Source organism: Ovis canadensis, chromosome 7 (genome assembly GCF_042477335.2).
Source record: "Ovis canadensis isolate MfBH-ARS-UI-01 breed Bighorn chromosome 7, ARS-UI_OviCan_v2, whole genome shotgun sequence".
Classification (NCBI taxonomy): Eukaryota; Metazoa; Chordata; class Mammalia; order Artiodactyla; family Bovidae; genus Ovis; species Ovis canadensis.
In genome coordinates, this window is record NC_091251.1 from 8,777,116 (window position 1) to 8,795,959 (window position 18,844).

Sequence of the window (18,844 nt, forward strand, 5' to 3'; positions counted from 1 at the left end):
CGTCTCGAATGCGGGCATGCACCTGCGCTTTCCTCCAGAGCGGTAGCAGCAGTGTCACGCAGTCCGCCGCGTGGATCAAAGGATCTATGGTTTTCCCTCGAGTCTTACCCACGAGGCTTTCCCACGAGGCTTTCCCACAGGGCTGTCCCACGTGCACACGTGGTGGGAGTCGATCCTCGGCTTGAACGTCAAGGCAGTGCAGGGAAAACAGGTTCCTATGGAATGGACTGACACATCTGGGGGACTCTTGGAATGGTGGCACGACCCTGGAGTTCCTCTCGCCTTTCCTGTGGAGAGCGCCTCCTCTTGACATGCGACGGGAATGCCGGGAATTCTTTCCCTACGAAACAGGGAAAGGATCCCTCATCTCGAGCTAGGAGGCGGAAATGGGGCTCCCCTGGATGTGTGCGGAACGCACGTGCTTCCTCTCGAGTGGAGACGTGTATGTCGGGGAACTTCTTGAGTTGCAGCAAGGGTGTGAAGGACCCTTTGGAAGTTCCAGTGGTTAGACGTGATTAGCCTCGAGAAGCCTCAGGGGAAATGGGCCTCATCTCGCCTGGAGGGCAAAACCTCCTGGATTTTCTCGAGTTGCGGCAGGTGCTCTCGACTTACGACGGGGACCTCAGGGACCCGCTCTGGTGGCCTCAGGAAAGGCCAGTCCCCATGCGAGTTCCTCGGGGTTGTCTCGGGATTCCTCTCCCGTCGATGCCGGGGCCTAAGACCTTGTGTGGAGTCGGGGCCGGAACCTGAGGATTCCTCTCCAGTGCTGACATGGATCTTGGGGTACTTCTGGAGTCTCCCCAGGGGAGTCAGTCCTCGTCTCGAATGCGGGCATGCACTTGCGCTTTCCTCCAGAGCGGTAGCAGCAGTGTCACGTAGTCCGCCGCGTGGATCAAAGGATCTATGGTTTTCCCTCGAGTCTTTCCCACGAGGCTTTCCCACGAGGCTTTCCCACAGGGCTGTCCCACGTGCACACGTGTTGGGAGTCGATCCTCGGCTTGAACGTCAAGGCAGTGCAGGGAAAACAGGTTCCTCTGCAATGGACTGACACATCTGGGGGACTCTTGGAATGGTGGCATGACCCTGGAGTTCCTCTCGCCTTTCCTGTGGAGAGCGCCTCCTCTTGAGATGCGACGGGAACGCCGGGAATTCTTTCCCTACGAAACAGGGAAAGGATCCCTCATCTCGAGCTAGGAGGCGGAAACGGGGCTCCAATGGATGTGTGCGGGACACCACGTGCTTCCTCTCGAGTGCAAACGGGTATGTTGGGGAACTTCTTGAGTTGCAGCAAGGGTGTAAAGGACCCTTTGGAAGTTCCAGTGGTTAGATGTGATTGGCCTCGAGAAGCCTCAGCGGAAATGGGCCTCATCTCGCCTGGAGGGCAATACCTCCTGGATTTTCTCGAGTTGCGGCAGGTGCTCTCGACTTACGACGGGGACCTCAGGGACGCGCTCTGGTGGCCTCAGGAAAGGCCAGTCCCCATGCGAGTTCCTCGGGGGCCTCTCGGGATTCCTCTCCCGTCGATGCTGGGGCCTAAGACCTTGTGTGGAGTCGGGGCCGGAACCTGAGGATTCCTCTCCAGTGCTGACATGGATCTTGGGGTACTTCTGGAGTCTCCCCAGGGGAGTCAGTCCTCGTCTCGAATGCGGGCATGCACTTGCGCTTTCCTCCAGAGCGGTAGCAGCAGTGTCACGCAGTCCGCCGCGTGGATCAAAGGATCTATGGTTTTCCCTCGAGCCTTTCCCACGAGGCTTTCCCACGAGGCTTTCCCACAGGGCTGTCCCAGGTGCACACGTGGTGGGAGTCGATCCTCGGCTTGAACGTCAAGGCAGTGCAGGGAAAACAGGTTCCTCTGGAATGGACTGACACATCTGGGGGACACTTGGCATGGTGGCACGACCCTGGAGTTCCTCTCGCCTTTCCTGTGGAGAGCGCCTCCTCTTGAGATGCGACGGGAACGCCGGGAATTCTTTCCCTACGAAACAGGGAAAGGATCCCTCATCTCGAGCTAAGAGGCGGAAACGGGGCTCCCCTGGATGTGTGCGGGACCCCACGTGCTTCCTCTCGAGTGGAGACGGGTATGTCGGGGAACTTCTTGAGTTGCAGCAATGGTGTGAAGGACCCTTTGGAAGTTCCAGTGGTTAGATGTGATTGGCCTCGAGAACCCTCAGCGGAAATGGGCCTCATCTCATCTGGAGGGCAAAACCTCCTGGATTTTCTAGAGTTGCGGCAGGTGCTCTCGAATTACGACGGGGACCTCAGGGAACCGCTCTGGTGGCCTCAGGAAAGGCCAGTCCCCATGCGAGTTCCTCGGGGGCGTCTCGGGATTCCTCTCCCGTCGATGCCAGGGCCTAAGACCTTGTGTGGAATCGGGGCCGGAACCTGAGGATTCCTCTCCAGTGCTGACATGGATCTTGGGGTACTTCTGGAGTCTCCCCAGGGGAGTCAGTCCTCGTCTCGAATGCGGGCATGCATTGCGCTTTCCTCCAGAGCGGTAGCAGCAGTGTCACGCATTCCCCGCATGGATCAAAGGATCTATGGTTTTCCCTCGAGTCTTTCCCACGAGGCTTTCCCACGAGGCTTTCCCACAGGGCTGTCCCACGTGCACACGTGGTGGGAGTCGATCCTCGGCTTGAACGTCAAGTGCAGGGAAAACAGGTTCCTCTGGAATGGACTGACACATCTGGGGGACTCTTGGAATGGTGGCACGACCCTGGAGTTCCTCTCGCCTTTCCTGTGGAGAGCGCCTCCTCTTGAGATGCGACGGGAACGCCGGGAATTCTTTCCCTACGAAACAGGGAAAGGATCCCTCATCTCGAGCTAGGAGGCGGAAACGGGGCTCCCCTGGATGTGTGCGGGACCCACGTGCTTCCTCTCGAGTGGAGACGGGTATGTTGGGGAAATCCTAGAGTTGCAGCAAGGGTGTGAAGGACCCTTTGGAAGTTCCAGCGGTTAGACGTGATTAGCCTCGAGAAGCCTCAGCGGAAATGGGCCTCATCTCGCCTGGAGGGCAAAACCTCCTGGATTTTCTCGAGTTGCGGCAGGTGCTCTCGACTTACGACGGGGACCTCAGGGACCCGCTCTGGTGGCCTCAGGAAAGGCCAGTCCCCATGGGAGATCCTCGGGGTTGTCTCGGGATTCCTCTCCCGTCGATGCCGGGGCCTAAGACCTTGTGTAGAGTCGGGGCCGGAACCTGAGGATTCCTCTCCAGTGCTGACATGGATCTTGGGGTGCTTCTGGAGTCTCCCCAGGGGAGTCAGTCCTCGTCTCGAATGCGGGCATGCACTTGCGCTTTCCTCCAGAGCGGTAGCAGCAGTGTCACACAGTCCGCCGCGTGGATCAAAGGATCTATGGTTTTCCCTCGAGTCTTTCCCACGAGGTTTTCCCACGAGGCTTTCCCACAGGGCTGTCCCACGTGCACACGTGGTGGGAGTGGATCCTCGGATTGAACGTCAAGGCAGTGCAGGGAAAACAGGTTCCTCTGAAATGGACTGACACATCTGGGGGACTCTTGGAATGGTGTCTCGACCCTGGAGTTCCTCTCGCCTCTCCTGTGGAGAGCGCCTCCTCTTGAGATGCGACGGGAACGCCGGGAATTCTTTCCCTACGAAACAGGGAAAGGATCCCTCATCTCGAGCTAGGAGGCGAAAACGGGGCTCCCCTGGATGTATGCGGGACACCACGTGCTTCCTCTCGAGTGCAGTCGGATATGTCGGGGAACTTCTTGAGTTGCAGCAATGGTGTGAAGGACCCTTTGGAAGTTCCAGTGGTTAGAGGTGATTGGCCTCGAGAAGCCTCAGCGGAAATGGGCCTCATCTCGCCTGGAGGGCAAAACCTCCTGGATTTTCTCGAGTTGCGGCACGTGCTCTCGACTTACGACGGGGACCTCAGGGACCCGCTCTGGTGGCCTCAGGAAAGGCCAGTCCCCATGCGAGTTCCTCGGGGGCCTCTCGGGATTCCTCTCCCGTCGATGCCGGGGCCTAAGACCTTGTGTGGAGTCGGGGCCGGAACCTGAGGATTCCTCTCCAGTGCTGACATGGATCTTGGGGTACTTCTGGAGTCTCCCCAGGGGAGTCAGTCCTCGTCTCGAATGCGGGCATGCACTTGCGCTTTCCTCCAGAGCGGTAGCAGCAGTGTCACGCAGTCCGCCGCGTGGATCAAAGGATCTATGGTTTTCCCTCCAGTCTTTCCCACGAGGCTTTCCCACGAGGCTTTCCCACAGGGCTGTCCCACGTGCACACGTGGTGGTAGTCGATCCTCGGCTTGAACGTCAAGGCAGTGCAGGGAAAACAGGTTCCTCTGGAATGGACTGACACATCTGGGGGACTCTTGGAATGGTGGCATGACCCTGGAGTTCCTCTCGCCTTTCCTGTGGAGAGCGCCTCCTCTTGAGATGCGACGGGAACGCCGGGAATTCTTTCCCTACGAAACAGGGAGAGGATCCCTCATCTCGAGCTAGGAGGCGCAAACAGGGCTCCCCTGGATGTATGCGGGACACCACGTGCTTTCTCTCGAGTGCAGTCGGGTATGTCGGGGAACTTCTTGAGTTGCAGCAATGGTGTGAAGGACCCTTTGGAAGTTCCAGTGGTTAGATGTGATTGGCCTCGAGAAGCCTCAGCGGAAATGGGCCTCATCTCGCCTGGAGGGCAAAACCTCCTGGATTTTCTCGAGTTGCGGCAGGTGCTCTCGACTTACGACGGGGACCTCAGGGACCCGCTCTGGTGGCCTCAGGAAAGGCCAGTCCCCATGCGAGTTCCTCGGGGGCCTCTCGGGATTCCTCTCCCGTCGATGCCGGGGCCTAAGACCTTGTGTGGAGTCGGGGCCGGAACCTGAGGATTCCTCTCCAGTGCTGACATGGATCTTGGGGTACTTCTGGAGTCTCCCCAGGGGAGTCAGTCCTCGTCTCGAATGCGGGCATGCACTTGCGCTTTCCTCCAGAGCGGTAGCAGCAGTGTCACGCAGTCCGCCGCGTGGATCAAAGGATCTATGGTTTTCCCTCGAGTCTTTCCCACGAGGCTTTCCCACGAGGCTTTCCCACAGGGCTGTCCCACGTGCACACGTGGTGGTAGTCGATCCTCGGCTTGAATGTCAAGGCAGTGCAGGGAAAACAGGTTCCTCTGGAATGGACTGACACATCTGGGGGACTCTTGGAATGGTGGCACGACCCTGGAGTTCCTCTCGCCTATCCTGTGGAGAGCGCCTCCTCTTGAGATGCGACGGGAACGCCGGGAATTCTTTCCCTACGAAACAGGGAAAGGATCCCTCATCTCGAGCTAGGAGGCGGAAACGGGGCTCCCCTGGATGTGTGCGGGACCCCACGTGCTTCCTCTCGAGTGGAGACGGGTATGTCGGGGAACTTCTTGAGTTGCAGCAAGGGTGTGAAGGACCCTTTGGAAGTTCCAGTGGTTAGACGTGATTGGCCTCGAGAAGCCTCAGCGGAAATGGGCCTCATCTCGCCTGGAGGGCAAAACCTCCTGGATTTTCTCGAGTTGCGGCAGGTGCTCTCGACTTACGACGGGGACCTCAGGGACCCGCTCTGGTGGCCTCAGGAAAGGCCAGTCCTCATGCGAGTTCCTCCGGGGCGTCTGGGGATTCCTCTCCCGTCGATGCCGGGGCCTAAGACCTTGTGTGGGTCGGGGCCGGAACCTGAGGATTCCTCTCCAGTGCTGACATGGATCTTGGGGTACTTCTGGAGTCTCCCCAGGGGAGTCAGTCCTCGTCTCGAATGCGGGCATGCACTTGCGCTTTCCTCCAGAGCGGTAGCAGCAGTGTCACGCAGTCCGCCGCGTGGATCAAAGGATCTATGGTTTTCCCTCGAGTCTTTCCCACGAGGCTTTCCCACGAGGCTTTCCCACAGGGCTGTCCCACGTGCACACGTGGTGGGAGTCGATCCTCGGCTTGAATGTCAAGGCAGTGCAGGGAAAACAGGTTCCTCTGGAATGGACTGACACATCTGGGGGACTCTTGGAATGGTGGCACGACCCTGGAGTTCCTCTCGCCTATCCTGTGGAGAGCGCCTCCTCTTGAGATGCGACGGGAACGCCGGGAATTCTTTCCCTACGAAACAGGGAAAGGATCCCTCATCTCGAGCTAGGAGGCGGAAACGGGGCTCCCCTGGATGTGTGCGGGACCCCACGTGCTTCCTCTCGAGTGGAGACGGGTATGTCGGGGAACTTCTTGAGTTGCAGCAAGGGTGTGAAGGACCCTTTGGAAGTTCCAGTGGTTAGACGTGATTGGCCTCGAGAAGCCTCAGCGGAAATGGGCCTCATCTCGCCTGGAGGGCAAAACCTCCTGGATTTTCTCGAGTTGCGGCAGGTGCTCTCGACTTACGACGGGGACCTCAGGGACGCGCTCTGGTGGCCTCAGGAAAGGCCAGTCCTCATGCGAGTTCCTCCGGGGCGTCTGGGGATTCCTCTCCCGTCGATGCCGGGGCCTAAGACCTTGTGTGGAGTCGGGGCCGGAACCTGAGGATTCCTCTCCAGTGCTGACATGGATCTTGGGGTACTTCTGGAGTCTCCCCAGGGGAGTCAGTCCTCGTCTCGAATGCGGGCATGCACTTGCGCTTTCCTCCAGAGCGGTAGCAGCAGTGTCACGCAGTCCGCCGCGTGGATCAAAGGATCTATGGTTTTCCCTCGAGTCTTTCCCACGAGGCTTTCCCACGAGGCTTTCCCACAGGGCTGTCCCACGTGCACACGTGGTGGTAGTCGATCCTCGGCTTGAACGTCAAGGCAGTGCAGGCGAAACAGGTTCCTCTGGAATGGACTGACACATCTGGGGGACTCTTGGAATGGTGGCATGACCCTGGAGTTCCTCTCGCCTTTCCTGTGGAGAGCGCCTCCTCTTGAGATGCGACGGGAACGCCGGGAATTCTTTCCCTACGAAACAGGGAAAGGATCCCTCATCTCGAGCTAGGAGGCGCAAACGGGGCTCCCCTGGATGTATGCGGGACACCACGTGCTTCCTCTCGAGTGCAGTCGGGTATGTCGGGGAACTTCTTGAGTTGCAGCAATGGTGTGAAGGACCCTTTGGAAGTTCCAGTGGTTAGATGTGATTGGCCTCGAGAAGCCTCAGCGGAAATGGGCCTCATCTCGCCTGGAGGGCAAAACCTCCTGGATTTTCTCGAGTTGCGGCAGGTGCTCTCGACTTACGACGGGGACCTCAGGGACCCGCTCTGGTGGCCTCAGGAAAGGCCAGTCCCCATGCGAGTTCCTCGGGGGCGTCTCGGGATTCCTCTCCCGTCGATGCCGGGGCCTAAGACCTTGTGTGGAGTCGGGGCCGGAACCTGAGGATTCCTCTCCAGTGCTGACATGGATCTTGGGGTACTTCTGGAGTCTCCCCAGGGGAGTCAGTCCTCGTCTCGAATGCGGGCATGCACTTGCGCTTTCCTCCAGAGCGGTAGCAGCAGTGTCACGCAGTCCGCCGCGTGGATCAAAGGATCTATGGTTTTCCCTCGAGTCTTTCCCACGAGGCTTTCCCACGAGGCTTTCCCACAGGGCTGTCCCACGTGCACACGTGGTGGTAGTCGATCCTCGGCTTGAACGTCAAGGCAGTGCAGGGAAAACAGGTTCCTCTGGAATGGACTGACACATCTGGGGGACTCTTGGAATGGTGGCATGACCCTGCAGTTCCTCTCGCCTTTCCTGTGGAGAGCGCCTCCTCTTGAGATGCGACGGGAACGCCGGGAATTCTTTCCCTACGAAACAGGGAAAGGATCCCTCATCTCGAGCTAGGAGGCGCAAACAGGGCTCCCCTGGATGTGTGCGGGACACCACGTGCTTTCTCTCGAGTGCAGTCGGGTATGTCGGGGAACTTCTTGAGTTGCAGCAATGGTGTGAAGGACCCTTTGGAAGTTCCAGTGGTTAGATGTGATTGGCCTCGAGAAGCCTCAGCGGAAATGGGCCTCATCTCGCCTGGAGGGCAAAACCTCCTGGATTTTCTCGAGTTGCGGCAGGTGCTCTCGACTTACGACGGGGACCTCAGGGACCCGCTCTGGTGGCCTCAGGAAAGGCCAGTCCCCATGCGAGTTCCTCGGGGGCCTCTCGGGATTCCTCTCCCGTCGATGCCGGGGCCTAAGACCTTGTGTGGAGTCGGGGCCGGAACCTGAGGATTCCTCTCCAGTGCTGACATGGATCTTGGGGTACTTCTGGAGTCTCCCCAGGGGAGTCAGTCCTCGTCTCGAATGCGGGCATGCACTTGCGCTTTCCTCCAGAGCGGTAGCAGCAGTGTCACGCAGTCCGCCGCGTGGATCAAAGGATCTATGGTTTTCCCTCGAGTCTTTCCCACGAGGCTTTCCCACGAGGCTTTCCCACAGGGCTGTCCCACGTGCACACGTGGTGGTAGTCGATCCTCGGCTTGAACGTCAAGGCAGTGCAGGGAAAACAGGTTCCTCTGGAATGGACTGACACATCTGGGGGACTCTTGGAATGGTGGCATGACCCTGGAGTTCCTCTCACCTTTCCTGTGGAGAGCGCCTCCTCTTGAGATGCGACGGGAACGCCGGGAATTCTTTCCCTACGAAACAGGGAAAGGATCCCTCATCTCGAGCTAGGAGGCGCAAACGGGGCTCCCCTGGATGTATGCGGGACACCACGTGCTTCCTCTCGAGTGCAGTCGGATATGTCGGGGAACTTCTTGAGTTGCAGCAATGGTGTGAAGGACCCTTTGGAAGTTCCAGTGGTTAGATGTGATTGGCCTCGAGAAGCCTCAGCGGAAATGGGCCTCATCTCGCCTGGAGGGCAAAACCTCCTGGATTTTCTCGAGTTGCGGCACGTGCTCTCGACTTACGACGGGGACCTCAGGGACCCGCTCTGGTGGCCTCAGGAAAGGCCAGTCCCCATGCGAGTTCCTCGGGGGCCTCTCGGGATTCCTCTCCCGTCGATGCCGGGGCCTAAGACCTTGTGTGGAGTCGGGGCCGGAACCTGAGGATTCCTCTCCAGTGCTGACATGGATCTTGGGGTACTTCTGGAGTCTCCCCAGGGGAGTCAGTCCTCGTCTCGAATGCGGGCATGCACTTGCGCTTTCCTCCAGAGCGGTAGCAGCAGTGTCACGCAGTCCGCCGCGTGGATCAAAGGATCTATGGTTTTCCCTCGAGTCTTTCCCACGAGGCTTTCCCACGAGGCTCTCCCACAGGGCTGTCCCACGTGCACACGTGGTGGTAGTCGATCCTCGGCTTGAACGTCAAGGCAGTGCAGGGAAAACAGGTTCCTCTGGAATGGACTGACACATCTGGGGGACTCTTGGAATGGTGGCATGACCCTGGAGTTCCTCTCGCCTTTCCTGTGGAGAGCGCCTCCTCTTGAGATGCGACGGGAACGCCGGGAATTCTTTCCCTACGAAACAGGGAGAGGATCCCTCATCTCGAGCTAGGAGGCGCAAACAGGGCTCCCCTGGATGTATGCGGGACACCACGTGCTTTCTCTCGAGTGCAGTCGGGTATGTCGGGGAACTTCTTGAGTTGCAGCAATGGTGTGAAGGACCCTTTGGAAGTTCCAGTGGTTAGATGTGATTGGCCTCGAGAAGCCTCAGCGGAAATGGGCCTCATCTCGCCTGGAGGGCAAAACCTCCTGGATTTTCTCGAGTTGCGGCAGGTGCTCTCGACTTACGACGGGGACCTCAGGGACCCGCTCTGGTGGCCTCAGGAAAGGCCTGTCCCCATGCGAGTTCCTCGGGGGCCTCTCGGGATTCCTCTCCCGTCGATGCCGGGGCCTAAGACCTTGTGTGGAGTCGGGGCCGGAACCTGAGGATTCCTCTCCAGTGCTGACATGGATCTTGGGGTACTTCTGGAGTCTCCCCAGGGGAGTCAGTCCTCGTCTCGAATGCGGGCATGCACTTGCGCTTTCCTCCAGAGCGGTATCAGCAGTGTCACGCAGTCCGCCGCGTGGATCAAAGGATCTATGGTTTTCCCTCGAGTCTTTCCCACGAGGCTTTCCCACGAGGCTTTCCCACAGGGCTGTCCCACGTGCACACGTGGTGGGAGTCGATCCTCGGCTTGAACGTCAAGGCAGTGCAGGGAAAACAGGTTCCTCTGGAATGGACTGACACATCTGGGGGACTCTTGGAATGGTGGCACGACCCTGGAGTTCCTCTCGCCTATCCTGTGGAGAGCGCCTCCTCTTGAGATGCGACGGGAACGCCGGGAATTCTTTCCCTACGAAACAGGGAAAGGATCCCTCATCTCGAGCTAGGAGGCGGAAACGGGGCTCCCCTGGATGTGTGCGGGACCCCACGTGCTTCCTCTCGAGTGGAGACGGGTATGTCGGGGAACTTCTTGAGTTGCAGCAAGGGTGTGAAGGACCCTTTGGAAGTTCCAGTGGTTAGACGTGATTGGCCTCGAGAAGCCTCAGCGGAAATGGGCCTCATCTCGCCTGGAGGGCAAAACCTCCTGGATTTTCTCGAGTTGCGGCAGGTGCTCTCGACTTACGACGGGGACCTCAGGGACCCGCTCTGGTGGCCTCAGGAAAGGCCAGTCCTCATGCGAGTTCCTCCGGGGCGTCTGGGGATTCCTCTCCCGTCGATGCCGGGGCCTAAGACCTTGTGTGGAGTCGGGGCCGGAACCTGAGGATTCCTCTCCAGTGCTGACATGGATCTTGGGGTACTTCTGGAGTCTCCCCAGGGGAGTCAGTCCTCGTCTCGAATGCGGGCATGCACTTGCGCTTTCCTCCAGAGCGGTAGCAGCAGTGTCACGCAGTCCGCCGCGTGGATCAAAGGATCTATGGTTTTCCCTCGAGTCTTTCCCACGAGGCTTTCCCACGAGGCTTTCCCACAGGGCTGTCCCACGTGCACACGTGGTGGTAGTCGATCCTCGGCTTGAACGTCAAGGCAGTGCAGGCGAAACAGGTTCCTCTGGAATGGACTGACACATCTGGGGGACTCTTGGAATGGTGGCACGACCCTGGAGTTCCTCTCGCCTTTCCTGTGGAGAGCGCCTCCTCTTGAGATGCGACGGGAACGCCGGGAATTCTTTCCCTACGAAACAGGGAAAGGATCCCTCATCTCGAGCTAGGAGGCGCAAACGGGGCTCCCCTGGATGTGTGCGGGACCCCACGTGCTTCCTCTCGAGTGGAGACGGGTATGTCGGGGAACTTCTTGAGTTGCAGCAAGGGTGTGAAGGACCCTTTGGAAGTTCCAGTGGTTAGACGTGATTGGCCTCGAGAAGCCTCAGCGGAAATGGGCCTCATCTCGCCTGGAGGGCAAAACCTCCTGGATTTTCTCGAGTTGCGGCAGGTGCTCTCGACTTACGACGGGGACCTCAGGGACCCGCTCTGGTGGCCTCAGGAAAGGCCAGTCCTCATGCGAGTTCCTCCGGGGCGTCTGGGGATTCCTCTCCCGTCGATGCCGGGGCCTAAGACCTTGTGTGGAGTCGGGGCCGGAACCTGAGGATTCCTCTCCAGTGCTGACATGGATCTTGGGGTACTTCTGGAGTCTCCCCAGGGGAGTCAGTCCTCGTCTCGAATGCGGGCATGCACTTGCGCTTTCCTCCAGAGCGGTAGCAGCAGTGTCACGCAGTCCGCCGCGTGGATCAAAGGATCTATGGTTTTCCCTCGAGTCTTTCCCACGAGGCTTTCCCACGAGGCTTTCCCACAGGGCTGTCCCACGTGCACACGTGGTGGTAGTCGATCCTCGGCTTGAACGTCAAGGCAGTGCAGGCGAAACAGGTTCCTCTGGAATGGACTGACACATCTGGGGGACTCTTGGAATGGTGGCATGACCCTGGAGTTCCTCTCGCCTTTCCTGTGGAGAGCGCCTCCTCTTGAGATGCGACGGGAACGCCGGGAATTCTTTCCCTACGAAACAGGGAAAGGATCCCTCATCTCGAGCTAGGAGGCGCAAACGGGGCTCCCCTGGATGTATGCGGGACACCACGTGCTTCCTCTCGAGTGCAGTCGGGTATGTCGGGGAACTTCTTGAGTTGCAGCAATGGTGTGAAGGACCCTTTGGAAGTTCCAGTGGTTAGATGTGATTGGCCTCGAGAAGCCTCAGCGGAAATGGGCCTCATCTCGCCTGGAGGGCAAAACCTCCTGGATTTTCTCGAGTTGCGGCAGGTGCTCTCGACTTACGACGGGGACCTCAGGGACCCGCTCTGGTGGCCTCAGGAAAGGCCAGTCCCCATGCGAGTTCCTCGGGGGCGTCTCGGGATTCCTCTCCCGTCGATGCCGGGGCCTAAGACCTTGTGTGGAGTCGGGGCCGGAACCTGAGGATTCCTCTCCAGTGCTGACATGGATCTTGGGGTACTTCTGGAGTCTCCCCAGGGGAGTCAGTCCTCGTCTCGAATGCGGGCATGCACTTGCGCTTTCCTCCAGAGCGGTAGCAGCAGTGTCACGCAGTCCGCCGCGTGGATCAAAGGATCTATGGTTTTCCCTCGAGTCTTTCCCACGAGGCTTTCCCACGAGGCTTTCCCACAGGGCTGTCCCACGTGCACACGTGGTGGTAGTCGATCCTCGGCTTGAACGTCAAGGCAGTGCAGGGAAAACAGGTTCCTCTGGAATGGACTGACACATCTGGGGGACTCTTGGAATGGTGGCATGACCCTGCAGTTCCTCTCGCCTTTCCTGTGGAGAGCGCCTCCTCTTGAGATGCGACGGGAACGCCGGGAATTCTTTCCCTACGAAACAGGGAAAGGATCCCTCATCTCGAGCTAGGAGGCGCAAACGGGGCTCCCCTGGATGTGTGCGGGACCCCACGTGCTTCCTCTCGAGTGGAGACGGGTATGTCGGGGAACTTCTTGAGTTGCAGCAAGGGTGTGAAGGACCCTTTGGAAGTTCCAGTGGTTAGACGTGATTGGCCTCGAGAAGCCTCAGCGGAAATGGGCCTCATCTCGCCTGGAGGGCAAAACCTCCTGGATTTTCTCGAGTTGCGGCAGGTGCTCTCGACTTACGACGGGGACCTCAGGGACCCGCTCTGGTGGCCTCAGGAAAGGCCAGTCCTCATGCGAGTTCCTCCGGGGCGTCTGGGGATTCCTCTCCCGTCGATGCCGGGGCCTAAGACCTTGTGTGGAGTCGGGGCCGGAACCTGAGGATTCCTCTCCAGTGCTGACATGGATCTTGGGGTACTTCTGGAGTCTCCCCAGGGGAGTCAGTCCTCGTCTCGAATGCGGGCATGCACTTGCGCTTTCCTCCAGAGCGGTAGCAGCAGTGTCACGCAGTCCGCCGCGTGGATCAAAGGATCTATGGTTTTCCCTCGAGTCTTTCCCACGAGGCTTTCCCACGAGGCTTTCCCACAGGGCTGTCCCACGTGCACACGTGGTGGTAGTCGATCCTCGGCTTGAACGTCAAGGCAGTGCAGGCGAAACAGGTTCCTCTGGAATGGACTGACACATCTGGGGGACTCTTGGAATGGTGGCATGACCCTGGAGTTCCTCTCGCCTTTCCTGTGGAGAGCGCCTCCTCTTGAGATGCGACGGGAACGCCGGGAATTCTTTCCCTACGAAACAGGGAAAGGATCCCTCATCTCGAGCTAGGAGGCGCAAACGGGGCTCCCCTGGATGTATGCGGGACACCACGTGCTTCCTCTCGAGTGCAGTCGGGTATGTCGGGGAACTTCTTGAGTTGCAGCAATGGTGTGAAGGACCCTTTGGAAGTTCCAGTGGTTAGATGTGATTGGCCTCGAGAAGCCTCAGCGGAAATGGGCCTCATCTCGCCTGGAGGGCAAAACCTCCTGGATTTTCTCGAGTTGCGGCAGGTGCTCTCGACTTACGACGGGGACCTCAGGGACCCGCTCTGGTGGCCTCAGGAAAGGCCAGTCCCCATGCGAGTTCCTCGGGGGCGTCTCGGGATTCCTCTCCCGTCGATGCCGGGGCCTAAGACCTTGTGTGGAGTCGGGGCCGGAACCTGAGGATTCCTCTCCAGTGCTGACATGGATCTTGGGGTACATCTGGAGTCTCCCCAGGGGAGTCAGTCCTCGTCTCGAATGCGGGCATGCACTTGCGCTTTCCTCCAGAGCGGTAGCAGCAGTGTCACGCAGTCCGCCGCGTGGATCAAAGGATCTATGGTTTTCCCTCGAGTCTTTCCCACGAGGCTTTCCCACGAGGCTTTCCCACAGGGCTGTCCCACGTGCACACGTGGTGGTAGTCGATCCTCGGCTTGAACGTCAAGGCAGTGCAGGGAAAACAGGTTCCTCTGGAATGGACTGACACATCTGGGGGACTCTTGGAATGGTGGCATGACCCTGGAGTTCCTCTCGCCTTTCCTGTGGAGAGCGCCTCCTCTTGAGATGCGACGGGAACGCCGGGAATTCTTTCCCTACGAAACAGGGAAAGGATCCCTCATCTCGAGCTAGGAGGCGCAAACAGGGCTCCCCTGGATGTATGCGGGACACCACGTGCTTTCTCTCGAGTGCAGTCGGGTATGTCGGGGAACTTCTTGAGTTGCAGCAATGGTGTGAAGGACCCTTTGGAAGTTCCAGTGGTTAGATGTGATTGGCCTCGAGAAGCCTCAGCGGAAATGGGCCTCATCTCGCCTGGAGGGCAAAACCTCCTGGATTTTCTCGAGTTGCGGCAGGTGCTCTCGACTTACGACGGGGACCTCAGGGACCCGCTCTGGTGGCCTCAGGAAAGGCCAGTGCCCATGCGAGTTCCTCGGGGGCCTCTCGGGATTCCTCTCCCGTCGATGCCGGGGCCTAAGACCTTGTGTGGAGTCGGGGCCGGAACCTGAGGATTCCTCTCCAGTGCTGACATGGATCTTGGGGTACTTCTGGAGTCTCCCCAGGGGAGTCAGTCCTCGTCTCGAATGCGGGCATGCACTTGCGCTTTCCTCCAGAGCGGTAGCAGCAGTGTCACGCAGTCCGCCGCGTGGATCAAAGGATCTATGGTTTTCCCTCGAGACTTTCCCACGAGGCTTTCCCACGAGGCTTTCCCACAGGGCTGTCCCACGTGCACACGTGGTGGTAGTCGATCCTCGGCTTGAACGTCAAGGCAGTGCAGGGAAAACAGGTTCCTCTGGAATGGACTGACACATCTGGGGGACTCTTGGAATGGTGGCATGACCCTGGAGTTCCTCTCACCTTTCCTGTGGAGAGCGCCTCCTCTTGAGATGCGACGGGAACGCCGGGAATTCTTTCCCTACGAAACAGGGAAAGGATCCCTCATCTCGAGCTAGGAGGCGCAAACGGGGCTCCCCTGGATGTATGCGGTACACCACGTGCTTCCTCTCGAGTGCAGTCGGGTATGTCGGGGAACTTCTTGAGTTGCAGCAATGTTGTGAAGGACCCTTTGGAAGTTCCAGTGGTTAGATGTGATTGGCCTCGAGAAGCCTCAGCGGAAATGGGCCTCATCTCGCCTGGAGGGCAAAACCTCCTGGATTTTCTCGAGTTGCGGCAGGTGCTCTCGACTTACGACGGGGACCTCAGGGACCCGCTCTGGTGGCCTCAGGAAAGGCCAGTCCCCATGCGAGTTCCTCGGTGGCCTCTCGGGATTCCTCTCCCGTCGATGCCGGGGCCTAAGACCTTGTGTGGAGTCGGGGCCGGAACCTGAGGATTCCTCTCCAGTGCTGACATGGATCTTGGGGTACTTCTGGAGTCTCCCCAGGGGAGTCAGTCCTCGTCTCGAATGCGGGCATGCACTTGCGCTTTCCTCCAGAGCGGTAGCAGCAGTGTCACGCAGTCCGCCGCGTGGATCAAAGGATCTATGGTTTTCCCTCGAGTCTTTCCCACGAGGCTTTCCCACGAGGCTTTCCCACAGGGCTGTCCCACGTGCACACGTGGTGGTAGTCGATCCTCGGCTTGAACGTCAAGGCAGTGCAGGGAAAACAGGTTCCTCTGGAATGGACTGACACATCTGGGGGACTCTTGGAATGGTGGCATGACCCTGCAGTTCCTCTCGCCTTTCCTGTGGAGAGCGCCTCCTCTTGAGATGCGACGGGAACGCCGGGAATTCTTTCCCTACGAAACAGGGAAAGGATCCCTCATCTCGAGCTAGGAGGCGCAAACAGGGCTCCCCTGGATGTATGCGGGACACCACGTGCTTTCTCTCGTGTGCAGTCGGGTATGTCGGGGAACTTCTTGAGTTGCAGCAATGGTGTGAAGGACCCTTTGGAAGTTCCAGTGGTTAGATGTGATTGGCCTCGAGAAGCCTCAGCGGAAATGGGCCTCATCTCGCCTGGAGGGCAAAACCTCCTGGATTTTCTCGAGTTGCGGCAGGTGCTCTCGACTTACGACGGGGACCTCAGGGACCCGCTCTGGTGGCCTCAGGAAAGGCCAGTGCCCATGCGAGTTCCTCGGGGGCCTCTCGGGATTCCTCTCCCGTCGATGCCGGGGCCTAAGACCTTGTGTGGAGTCGGGGCCGGAACCTGAGGATTCCTCTCCAGTGCTGACATGGATCTTGGGGTACTTCTGGAGTCTCCCCAGGGGAGTCAGTCCTCGTCTCGAATGCGGGCATGCACTTGCGCTTTCCTCCAGAGCGGTAGCAGCAGTGTCACGCAGTCCGCCGCGTGGATCAAAGGATCTATGGTTTTCCCTCGAGTCTTTCCCACGAGGCTTTCCCACGAGGCTTTCCCACAGGGCTGTCCCACGTGCACACGTGGTGGTAGTCGATCCTCGGCTTGAACGTCAAGGCAGTGCAGGGAAAACAGGTTCCTCTGGAATGGACTGACACATCTGGGGGACTCTTGGAATGGTGGCATGACCCTGGAGTTCCTCTCACCTTTCCTGTGGAGAGCGCCTCCTCTTGAGATGCGACGGGAACGCCGGGAATTCTTTCCCTACGAAACAGGGAAAGGATCCCTCATCTCGAGCTAGGAGGCGCAAACGGGGCTCCCCTGGATGTATGCGGTACACCACGTGCTTCCTCTCGAGTGCAGTCGGGTATGTCGGGGAACTTCTTGAGTTGCAGCAATGTTGTGAAGGACCCTTTGGAAGTTCCAGTGGTTAGATGTGATTGGCCTCGAGAAGCCTCAGCGGAAATGGGCCTCATCTCGCCTGGAGGGCAAAACCTCCTGGATTTTCTCGAGTTGCGGCAGGTGCTCTCGACTTACGACGGGGACCTCAGGGACCCGCTCTGGTGGCCTCAGGAAAGGCCAGTCCCCATGCGAGTTCCTCGGGGGCCTCTCGGGATTCCTCTCCCGTCGATGCCGGGGCCTAAGACCTTGTGTGGAGTCGGGGCCGGAACCTGAGGATTCCTCTCCAGTGCTGACATGGATCTTGGGGTACTTCTGGAGTCTCCCCAGGGGAGTCAGTCCTCGTCTCGAATGCGGGCATGCACTTGCGCTTTCCTCCAGAGCGGTAGCAGCAGTGTCACGCAGTCCGCCGCGTGGATCAAAGGATCTGTGGTTTTCCCTCGAGTCTTTCCCACGAGGCTTTTCCACGAGGCTTTCCCACAGGGCTGTCCCACGTGCACACGTGGTGGGAGTCGATCCTCGGCTTGAACGTCAAGGCAGTGCAGGGAAAACAGGTTCCTCTGGAATGGACTGACACATCTGGGGGACTCTTGGAATGGTGGCATGACCCTGGAGTTCCTCTCGCCTTTCCTGTGGAGAGCGCCTCCTCTTGAGATGCGACGGGAACGCCGGGAATTCTTTCCCTACGAAACAGGGAAAGGATCCCTCATCTCGAGCTAGGAGGCGGAAACGGGGCTCCCCTGGATGTGTGCGGGACCCCACGTGCTTCCTCTCGAGTGGAGACGGGTATGTCGGGGAACTTCTTGAGTTGCAGCAAGGGTGTGAAGGACCCTTTGGAAGTTCCAGTGGTTAGACGTGATTGGCCTCGAGAAGCCTCAGCGGAAATGGGCCTCATCTCGCCTGGAGGGCAAAACCTCCTGGATTTTCTCGAGTTGCGGCAGGTGCTCTCGACTTACGACGGGGACCTCAGGGACCCGCTCTGGTGGCCTCAGGAAAGGCCAGTCCTCATGCGAGTTCCTCCGGGGCGTCTGGGGATTCCTCTCCCATCGATGCCGGGGCCTAAGACCTTGTGTGGAGTCGGGGCCGGAACCTGAGGATTCCTCTCCAGTGCTGACATGGATCTTGGGGTACTTCTGCAGTCTCCCCAGGGGAGTCAGTCCTCGTCTCGAATGCGGGCATGCACTTGCGCTTTCCTCCAGAGCGGTAGCAGCAGTGTCACGCAGTCCGCCGCGTGGATCAAAGGATCTATGGTTTTCCCTCCAGTCTTTCCCACGAGGCTTTCCCACGAGGCTTTCCCACAGGGCTGTCCCACGTGCACACGTGGTGGGAGTCGATCCTTGGATTGAACGTCAAGGCAGTGCAGGAAAACAGGTTCCTCTGGAATGGACTGACACATCTGGGGGACTCTTGGAATGTTGGCACGACCCTGGAGTTTCTCTCCCCTTTCCTGTGGAGAGCGCCTCCTCTTGAGATGCGACGGGAACGCCGGGAATTCTTTCCCTACGAAACAGGGAAAGGATCACTCATCTCGAGCTAGGAGGCGGAAACGGGGCTCCCCTGGATGTGTGCGGGACACCACGTGCTTCCTCTCGAGTGGAGACGGGTATGTCGGGGAACTTCTTGAGTTGCAGCAAGGGTGTGAAGGACCCTTTGGAAGTTCCAGTGGTTAGACGTGATTAGCCTCGAGAAGCCTCAGCGGAAATGGGCCTTATCTCGCCTGGAGGGCAAAACCTCCTGGATTTTCTCGAGTTGCGGCAGGTGCTCTCGACTTACGACGGGGACCTCAGGGACCCGCTCTGGTGGCCTCAGGAAAGGCCAGTCCCCATGCGAGTTCCTCGGGGGCGTCTCGGGATTCCTCTCCCGTCGATGCCGGGGCCTAAGACCTTGTGTGGAGTCGGGGCCGGAACCTGAGGATTCCTCTCCAGTGCTGACATGGATCTTGGGGTACTTCTGGAGTCTCCCCAGGGGAGTCAGTCCTCGTCTCGAATGCGGGCATGCACTTGCGCTTTCCTCCAGAG